Source organism: Medicago sativa, chromosome 3 (assembly GCF_051527215.1).
Source record: "Medicago sativa cultivar Bolivia chromosome 3, Bolivia_mono, whole genome shotgun sequence".
Classification (NCBI taxonomy): Eukaryota; Viridiplantae; Streptophyta; class Magnoliopsida; order Fabales; family Fabaceae; genus Medicago; species Medicago sativa.
The window spans coordinates 66,264,322-66,273,825 of record NC_140751.1 but is presented as its reverse complement, the minus strand read 5'-3'; the positions used below and the strand labels follow the sequence as shown (position 1 = coordinate 66,273,825).

General features: G+C 34.9%; 1 pseudogene; it reads left to right on the top strand.

Annotated features, from left to right (window-relative positions):
* The first annotated feature begins 2,129 nt into the window (after window positions 1-2,129).
* Window positions 2,130-9,504, top strand: part of LOC146939299 (uncharacterized) — a 30,061-nt pseudogene continuing 22,686 nt past the window's right edge.

Below are 9,504 nucleotides of genomic sequence, written 5' to 3'. Positions count from 1 at the left end.
ATCATTAATCATCTTCAGGAAGAAAGGATTGGTCATCTGGCTAAAATCTCTGATCTAAACAAAGAGGTAATGTTACTCAATTCTCAACTTGATAATGTTCTTAAACAAGTTAGAATGATGACCACTGGAACTGATGTTCTATATAGGATGTTAGAAGGTCAAGTGATAGGTAAACCAAATGGCATAGGCTTTACACATGAACACCTGAAACAGGAACAACAAAACAGTAGCTATAGTCAGGCTTTAGAACACTATCATAAGGCCAAGAAGGGAAAGCCAGTAAAGAAAATTAAGTTTGTCCCCTCATTTATAGCAGATAATGTCACTGATAGAGGCCCAATGTTGGAACATTCTGTACAACATCCTAAAACTGACTCAGTAAAAGAGAATCTCCCTTGGAAGTGTCGTTTTTGCCACAGACAGGGTCATAAAACATCTGTTTGTTTTGATCTGTATGGTGTACCTAGATAACATCAACCTAGTTCAAACTTGAGAGGGGCCAATAAGGAATGGAAACCAAAATGCTTAGGTCTAATAGCCCATACCTCCTTAAGAGCATCCTCCAGTGAAGATTGGTACTTTGATAGTGGGTGTTCTCGTCACATGACAAGGATGGACAATTTTCTAAGAAATGTCAGACCTTATGCCAAAAGTTATGTCACATTTGGGGATGGTGCTAAAGGAAAGATTGTGGGGATTGGAGACTTAGTTAGTGAAGGATCACCAAGACTGAATAATGTCTTTTTGGTCAAAGGGCTGGCTGCCAACCTGATTAGTATTAGTCAATTATGTGATCAGGGGCTAAGTGTAAGTTTCAGCAAAATTGAGTGTCAGATCATAGATGAGAAGGGTAAGGTGAGTATGAAGGGTACTAGGTCTAAGGACAACTGCTACTTATGGATTTCTCAAGAACAGGCTCTCATATCCTCATGCATGCTGAGCAAAGCTGAAGAGGTAAAACTGTGGCATCAAAAACTAGGTCACTTGAATATGCAAGGAATAGAGAAAGCTATCTCTCTAGAAGCAATCAGAGGTTTACCCAAACTAGAAATCACTGATAGCAATATTTGTGGTGAATATCAATTTGGTAAACAGACTCGGATGTCCCATCCTAGGTTGGAACATCATGGAACCACAAAAACTCTTGAACTTCTTCATATTGATTTAATGGGACCCTTGCAAGTTGCTAGCATTGGTGGAAAGAAGTATGTTCTGGTGGTTGTTGATGACTTTTCAAGATTTACATGGGTGAACTTCATCAGAGAGAAATCTGATACCTTTGAATCACTCAAGGAACTTTGCATCCAACTACAAAGAGAGAAAAATAGAGGTATTGTCAGGATAAAAAGTGATCATGGAACAGAGTTTGAAAACTCCAGATTTCATGAATTTTGTGCAGATGAAGGAATCAGGCATGAATTCTCATCTCCCATAACACCTTAACAGAATGGAGTGGTGGAAAGGAAGAATAGGACTCTACAAGAATCTGCCAGAGTCATGCTACATGCTAAACACCTACCTCTTTATTTCTGGGCTGAAGCTATGAATACAATTTGTCATGTTCATAACAGAGTCACTCTGAGAACAGGTACTACAACTACCTTGGATGAGCTATGGAAGGAAAGAAAGCCTACTGTAAGTTACTTTCATGTCTTTGGTAGCAAGTGTTACATTCTAGCAGATAGAGATTACAAAATAAAAATGGACCCAAAGAGTGATGAAGGAGTTTTTCTTGGTTACTCTACTAACAGCAGAGCCTATAGAGTGTTTAACAACAGAACTCAAGTTGTTATGGAATCCATCAATGTAGTGGTAGATGATATGGTTAAAGAACCAATGCTTGAAGTTGTACCAGGTGTTGAAGCATATCCTGAAACATCTGCTCAAGAGAAAGTAAGGCCTGAAGCTGATGAAGAACCTGAGACTAACTCTGAAGATATTGAACTGGAGAATGCAGAATCAAGCAAAGGACCTTCAATCAGAGTTCAGAAGAATCATCCCCAAGAGCTCATTATTGGAGGTCCAGATCAAGGAATCAGAACCAGGAGATCTAATGATGCTGTCACCAATCCAAATTTGAACCTAAAAATGTAAAGGAAGCTCTCACTGATGATTTCTGGATTGAAGCTATGCAAGAAGAACTCAACCAGTTCAAAAGAAGTGAAGTATGGGATCTGGTGCCAAGACCAAATGACATAAATATCATTGGAACAAAATGGATCTACAAAAACAAGTCAGATGAAAATGGCACTGTTACCAGAAACAAGGCAAGACTGGTAGCACAAGGTTATACACAAGTAGAGGGATTAGACTTTGATGAAACATTTGCACCTGTAGCCAGACTGGAATCTATCAGGTTACTTTTGGGAGTGGCTTGTATCCTGAAGTTCAAATTGTTTCAGATGGATGTGAAGAGTGCCTTTCTAAATGGGTATCTCCATGAAGAAGTCTATGTTGAACAACCAAAGGGATTTGTTGATCCAAATTTTCCTGATCATGTGTACAAGCTGAAGAAGGCACTGTATGGGTTAAAGCAAGCACCTAGGGCTTGGAATGAAAGACTCACAGAATTTCTGACCCATCAAGGATACAAGAAGGGAGGTACAGACAAGACCTTGTTTGTTAAGAAGGACAAAGGACGACTCATGATTGCACAGATCTATGTTGATGACATTGTGTTTGGAGGAATGTCGAATCAAATGGTTCAACATTTTGTTCATCAGATTCAGTCTGAATTTGAGATGAGTCTTGTGGGAGAACTGACTTACTTTCTTGGTCTGCAAGTCAGGCAGATGGAAGACACAACTTTCATCTCTCAGAGCAAGTATGCCAAGAATATCGTGAAGAAGTTCGGGCTAGACAATGCCAGTCATAAAAGAACACCAGCAACCACTCACGTAAAGCTATCCAAAGATGAAAATGGTGTAGCTGTTGATCAAAGCCTGTACAGAAGCATGATTGGAAGTCTCCTATATCTTACAGCAAGCAGACCTGACATAACTTTTGTTGTAGGGGTTTGTGCTAGATATCAAGCAGATCCTAAAATGAGTCATCTTGTTCAAGTTAAGAGGATTCTGAAGTACATAAATGGCACCACAGACTATGAAATTCTCTATTCTCACAGTGGAAGTTGCAGGTTAATTGGCTATTGTGATGCAGATTGGGCAGGTAGTGCAGATGACAGAAAAAGTACTTCAGGAGGCTGTTTCTTCCTTGGAAACAATCTTGTATCTTGGTTCAGCAAGAAACAAAATTCTGTGTCTCTATCAACAGCAGAGGCAGAATATATTGCTGCAGGTAGTAGCTGCTCTTGTAACGCCCTCCTTTTTATTTAATTATTTTACTTAGTTTTAGAATATATTTATGTATTTATATGATTTATATGAGGGTATATGATTTATTGAGATTAGATGTCTTTTTATAATTTAGTTAATATATTTTGTTGAGTGATATTTTGTTATGTTATATGTTGGTATTTACTAGCATAATATATATGTTATTTGGTGTAGAAATATATTTGTTATTTTGTGTAGAAATATATATGTTATTTGGTGCAGAAATATAGTTATTTTATGTGGAAATATATATGTTATTTGGTGTATTAATATTATCAAGTGGGAGAGATATATATTTAGTAGAGAAATATTATTCATTAAAATATGAGGATTATTAGTGTGAGTGGAATTGAGGGTTAGAATAGAAAGAAGAATAAATTGTTGGGACTAAATAGATTTGGGAAGAATATTTTAGTATTATAGATAGAGAAGCTTAGGTTAGAAAGAGTTTACCGGAAACCGCTTTTTGGAAAAGAGGAGAACAAGAAAGAAGAGAAGAGGAGAGAAAAGTCAAGAGAAGAGGAGAAGACCTTAGGAAAGAAGAACGCTGCCGCTGATTCAGGAATTAATCTAAGGTAAGGGTGAGACTATCTTGCATTAATATTAAGTTGTTAAATTATTAGATTACATCTAACAAGTTGGGGAGAGTTTGTGAGAATTTGAGAATTAGGGTTTTGAGAGAGATTTGATGATTAGATGATGAAAACTTGTTGAATTGATGTAGAAATTGTGTACAGACCTTAGATAATCCATAGGATGATTATTGGAAGTAGTTTTGAGGTTAGCACCATGAGATTAGGTGAAACTTGAAGAAAATCTGCATTCTGCCCGAATTTTGATATTAAAACTGGTATTGATCGGTGCGGAATTTGTCTTAGGTGTAAACACGAAAGTTGTAGGTATGGATGTTAGCTTTCTAATGTCGTTGGTCTCACGTCAAAAAGATTTATAGAACTTGAGTTATGGTCAAATTACTGCACGTAGGTCACAGTGAATTTTTATGGACTTTTAGCACAAGCTTTCCGAATTTAAAATGAAAACTGGTATTGATCGGTACAGAATTGGTCTTAGGCGTAAACATGAAAGTTTTAGATAATTTTGTTAGCTTTCTAGTGGCTTTGGTTTGACGTGAAAATGATGTTAGGTCTGTGAGTTATGATGAAAATACTACAGGGAGGTCTTAGCAAAATTGTACGGTGACAACATTCTCTGTTTCATGTTTTTGCGTTTTGTTCATATGTTTCTGTTTTGAATTGATCTTTGTTGTAAATATGAAAGTTGTTGATATTTATGATATATTTCCAGTATCTTTGGTTTGACATGAAAATAGGTTGTGGATAATTTATTATGTTTTTACAAAGATACATAGTGAATTATTGTCGATGTTTAAATACGATGTTATATGAAGTTGTTTATGATTGATGAATATGATGTTTTAAGATGTTGTTTATTATCATTTGATATTGTTATATTATGTGATTCTTTTTGATGATTAAGTTGATATGATACATTTCTTTAATGATGATATGATATTCAAGCACTGTTATATGCTGTATTTGCCGCAGTTTGTTGCTGTTGAACCTTGATTTAATGTTATAAGTAAAGTGACGTTGTTATAAATACATTAAGTAAATACTTGTGATGCTTAAAGTTAGTGTAATGCGTTCAATGATGATAATATGTTGTGAGCTGTCCATACGCTGTCTTTGTTGCTGTTGAGTTTTAGTGAAGATGTATAAGTCGGTCTAAGTTGTCATGATTTAAGAAGTTGTCCATTTTAATGGAATTGTATAAGATGTTCACGTTGTTGTCCAAGTTGTAGGAAGATTGTGTCGTTGCATAGTTAGCGATGGGGGCTTAATGCCCGACAGGTTCTTTATGACCTTAGCGATGGGGGCTTATGCCCGACAGGTTCTTTATGACCTTAGCGATGGGGGCTTAATGCCCGACAGGTCCAAATATGACCTTAGCGAAGGGGGCTTAATGCCCTGGTGGTACCACATGCATGTTGAAGTTGTCTAAGTTGTTGTTGAAGTTGTTGTTGCATTGTAGAGTCGTCATAACTTATATTTAATGATGATTTAATGATGATATTCGATGATGGTATTTGATTGTGATTATGATTTAATGATGATGTTGTTTATGAAGTTGATTATTGAACTTGGTTATGAAGTTGTTTCCAATAAATGCTATGTTTTGATAATGCTATCAAGTGAATTACATGGTGATGCCTATTATTATTGATGTTAGATGTTGATGGTTATTATTATTATTGATGTTAGATATTGATGCTTATTATTATTGTTGATGTTAGATGTTATGTGATTTATGATAAGATGTTATATGATTATGATAATGTGTTGCGACTATTATTTGATGATGTTTTATTATTAATAATTGAAGTTATTTGATGAAGTATATGCCTAATGTAGGTGATTAATGATGCTAGTTAATAGAGTTTAAGATATGTTATTGATGTTTAAGTTCTTGAATGTACTTTATATGATTTATATGTTTAATATTATTGTTTGAGAAATTTCACCCCTTCTGTTGTAATGTTGCCCTTACGTTGGTAACGCGCAGGTAACCAGGACTAGCTGTGTTCGTGAGTAGACTCTTCACATTGTGTCTAGGTGCTCTGATACGTAACGGGATGGGAACCTGTTTTTACTTCTATTCCTTACGTGTCCTTGATGAACCTTTTTATGATTAAGTATTGAATTAAAATTATGAGATTTTCTAATAAGGCCTGCGTGCCAAGACTTTGATCATGTTGAACTATTTTCCGCTGCAAGATTTTAGATTTTGATGTTGAGTTTTGAGAGATAATTATTATTATCTATTTTATGATTATCATGAAGTATGTGACATTCCGTTATGATTTAAGAAAAACTCTGATTTATGATGAAATTTTTTATGTTGGGAAAACGAGGTGTTACAATTGGTATCAGAGCAGGTCGGTCCGTCCGGTCAAGTAGATGAGTCGTTGTGTCGTGTCGTCATGTTTTCTAGTTAGTAGTTATGTTTTGTTGTGTGATCATGTTTAACTGACTAACTATGATGTGGTTTTGTGTCTTGTTTGAAGGAGCAATGACTAAATTTATTTTCTATTGTGCTTGAATTTCGAGGACGAAATTCTTTTAAGTTGGGGAGAGTTGTAACGCCCTCCTTTTTATTTAATTATTTTACTTAGTTTTAGAATATATTTATGTATTTATATGATTTATATGAGGGTATATGATTTATTGAGATTAGATGTCTTTTTATAATTTAGTTAATATATTTTGTTGAGTGATATTTTGTTATGTTATATGTTGGTATTTACTAGCATAATATATATGTTATTTGGTGTAGAAATATATTTGTTATTTTGTGTAGAAATATATATGTTATTTGGTGCAGAAATATATTTGTTATTTTATGTGGAAATATATATGTTATTTGGTGTATTAATATTATCAAGTGGGAGAGATATATATTTAGTAGAGAAATATTATTCATTAGAATATGAGGATTATCAGTGTGAGTGGAATTGGGGGTTAGAATAGAAAGAAGAATAAATTGTTGGGACTAAATAGATTTGGGAAGAATATTTTAGTATTATAGATAGAGAAGCTTAGGTTAGAAAGAGTTTACCGGAAACCGCTTTTTGGAAAAGAGGAGAACAAGAAAGAAGAGAAGAGGAGAGAAAAGTCAAGAGAAGAGGAGAAGACCTTAGGAAAGAAGAACGCTGCCGCTGATTCAGGAATTAATCTAAGGTAGGGGTGAGACTATCTTGCATTAATATTAAGTTGTTAAATTATTAGATTACATCTAACAAGTTGGGGAGAGTTTGTGAGAATTTGAGAATTAGGGTTTTGAGAGAGATTTGATGATTAGATGATGAAAACTTGTTGAATTGATGTAGAAATTGTGTACAGACCTTAGATAATCCATAGGATGATTATTGGAAGTAGTTTTGAGGTTAGCACCATGAGATTAGGTGAAACTTGAAGAAAATCTGCATTCTGCCCGAATTTTGATATTAAAACTGGTATTGATCGGTGCGGAATTTGTCTTAGGTGTAAACACGAAAGTTGTAGGTATGGATGTTAGCTTTCTAATGTCGTTGGTCTCACGTCAAAAATATTTATAGAACTTGAGTTATGGTCAAATTACTGCACGTAGGTCACAGTGAATTTTTATGGACTTTTAGCACAAGCTTTCCGAATTTAAAATGAAAACTGATATTGATCGGTACAGAATTGGTCTTAGGCGTAAACATGAAATATTTAGATAATTTTGTTAGCTTTCTAGTGGCTTTGGTTTGACGTGAAAATGATGTTAGGTCTGTGAGTTATGATGAAAAGACTACAGGGAGGTCTTAGCAAAATTGTACGGTGACATCATTCTCTGTTTCATGTTTTTGCGTTTTGTTCATATGTTTCTGTTTTGAATTGATCTTTGTTGTAAACATGAAAGTTGTTGATATTTATGATATATTTCCAGTATCTTTGGTTTGACATGAAAATAGGTTGTGGATAATTTATTATGTTTTTACAAAGATACATAGTGAATTATTGTCGATGTTTAAATACGATGTTATATGAAGTTGTTTATGATTGATGAATATGATGTTTTAAGATGTTGTTTATTATCATTTGATATTGTTATATTATGTGATTCTTTTTGATGATTAAGTTGATATGATACATTTCTTTAATGATGATATGATATTCAAGCACTGTTATATGCTGTATTTGCCGCAGTTTGTTGCTGTTGAACCTTGATTTAATGTTATAAGTAAAGTGACGTTGTTATAAATACATTAAGTAAATACTTGTGATGCTTAAAGTTAGTGTAATGCGTTCAATGATGATAATATGTTGTGAGCTGTCCATACGCTGTCTTTGTTGCTGTTGAGTTTTAGTGAAGATGTATAAGTCGGTCTAAGTTGTCATGATTTAAGAAGTTGTCCATTTTAATGGAATTGTATAAGATGTTCACGTTGTTGTCCAAGTTGTAGGAAGATTGTGTCGTTGCATAGTTAGCGATGGGGGCTTAATGCCCGACAGGTTCTTTATGACCTTAGCGATGGGGGCTTAATGCCCGACAGGTCCAAATATGACCTTAGCGAAGGGGGCTTAATGCCCTGGTGGTACCACATGCATGTTGAAGTTGTCTAAGTTGTTGTTGAAGTTGTTGTTGCATTGTAGAGTCGTCATAACTTATATTTAATGATGATTTAATGATGATATTCGATGATGGTATTTGATTGTGATTATGATTTAATGATGATGTTGTTTATGAAGTTGATTATTGAACTTGGTTATGAAGTTGTTTCCAATAAATGCTATGTTTTGATAATGCTATCAAGTGAATTATGTTGGAACAAAATGTGTTTAACAATAAACCTTAAAGAGTTTTGATGATAACAAGGTATTAAAAATTGTAAATTGGACTAGCTAATATTTGTTCAAGTGTACAGGACCATAATTACAAAGTTACATCATCATTAGTTCTGAATGAGCAAATAAAGAGCTAAGGAATCAACAAAAATTTGAAGCTTGGACGCTCCTGAAGGCAACTTGCTACTGAAGAGAAAAAGCGCTCCTGAAGTTAAGTTGCTTCTGAAGTAAGGATAGTGCTTCTGAAGTTAAGTCGCTTCTGAAGTTGGAATAGTGCTCCTGAAGACAAGAAGTTCAGAAGTCATATCATCAGAAGCTGCATCATCAGAAGCTGCAGAAGTCATCCATCAGAAGCTGCATCATCAGAAGCTGCAGAAGTCATCCATCAGAAGCTGCATCATCAGAAGCTGCCTCATCAGAAGCCATTTCACCAGAAGCTGAATTTCAACTGGATTTGCAAAGAATCAAGAATTGAAGTTTTATCAATGCAAAAGCTGTCTATTGGATTCGAAAACACAAACAAAAGATTAGTGGAACTTGCAACGGTCATTTCAAAGGTGTTTGAAGGCGTGTGCTTGCAATTTGGACGAAAGCGTTGACATTGTACTTTGTACGAATTGTACAACCACGTTCTCCACTACTTTGTTTTGTGTCCACGCTACAGGACAAGAAAACAGCTCCAGAATACGGTTTCGCCTGCATAGATGTTCCTTTGGATAAGGAATGGATTTCAAATTTGTTCTTCATAGGACAACAACCAAATCAGGCAAAAGATCATTGGT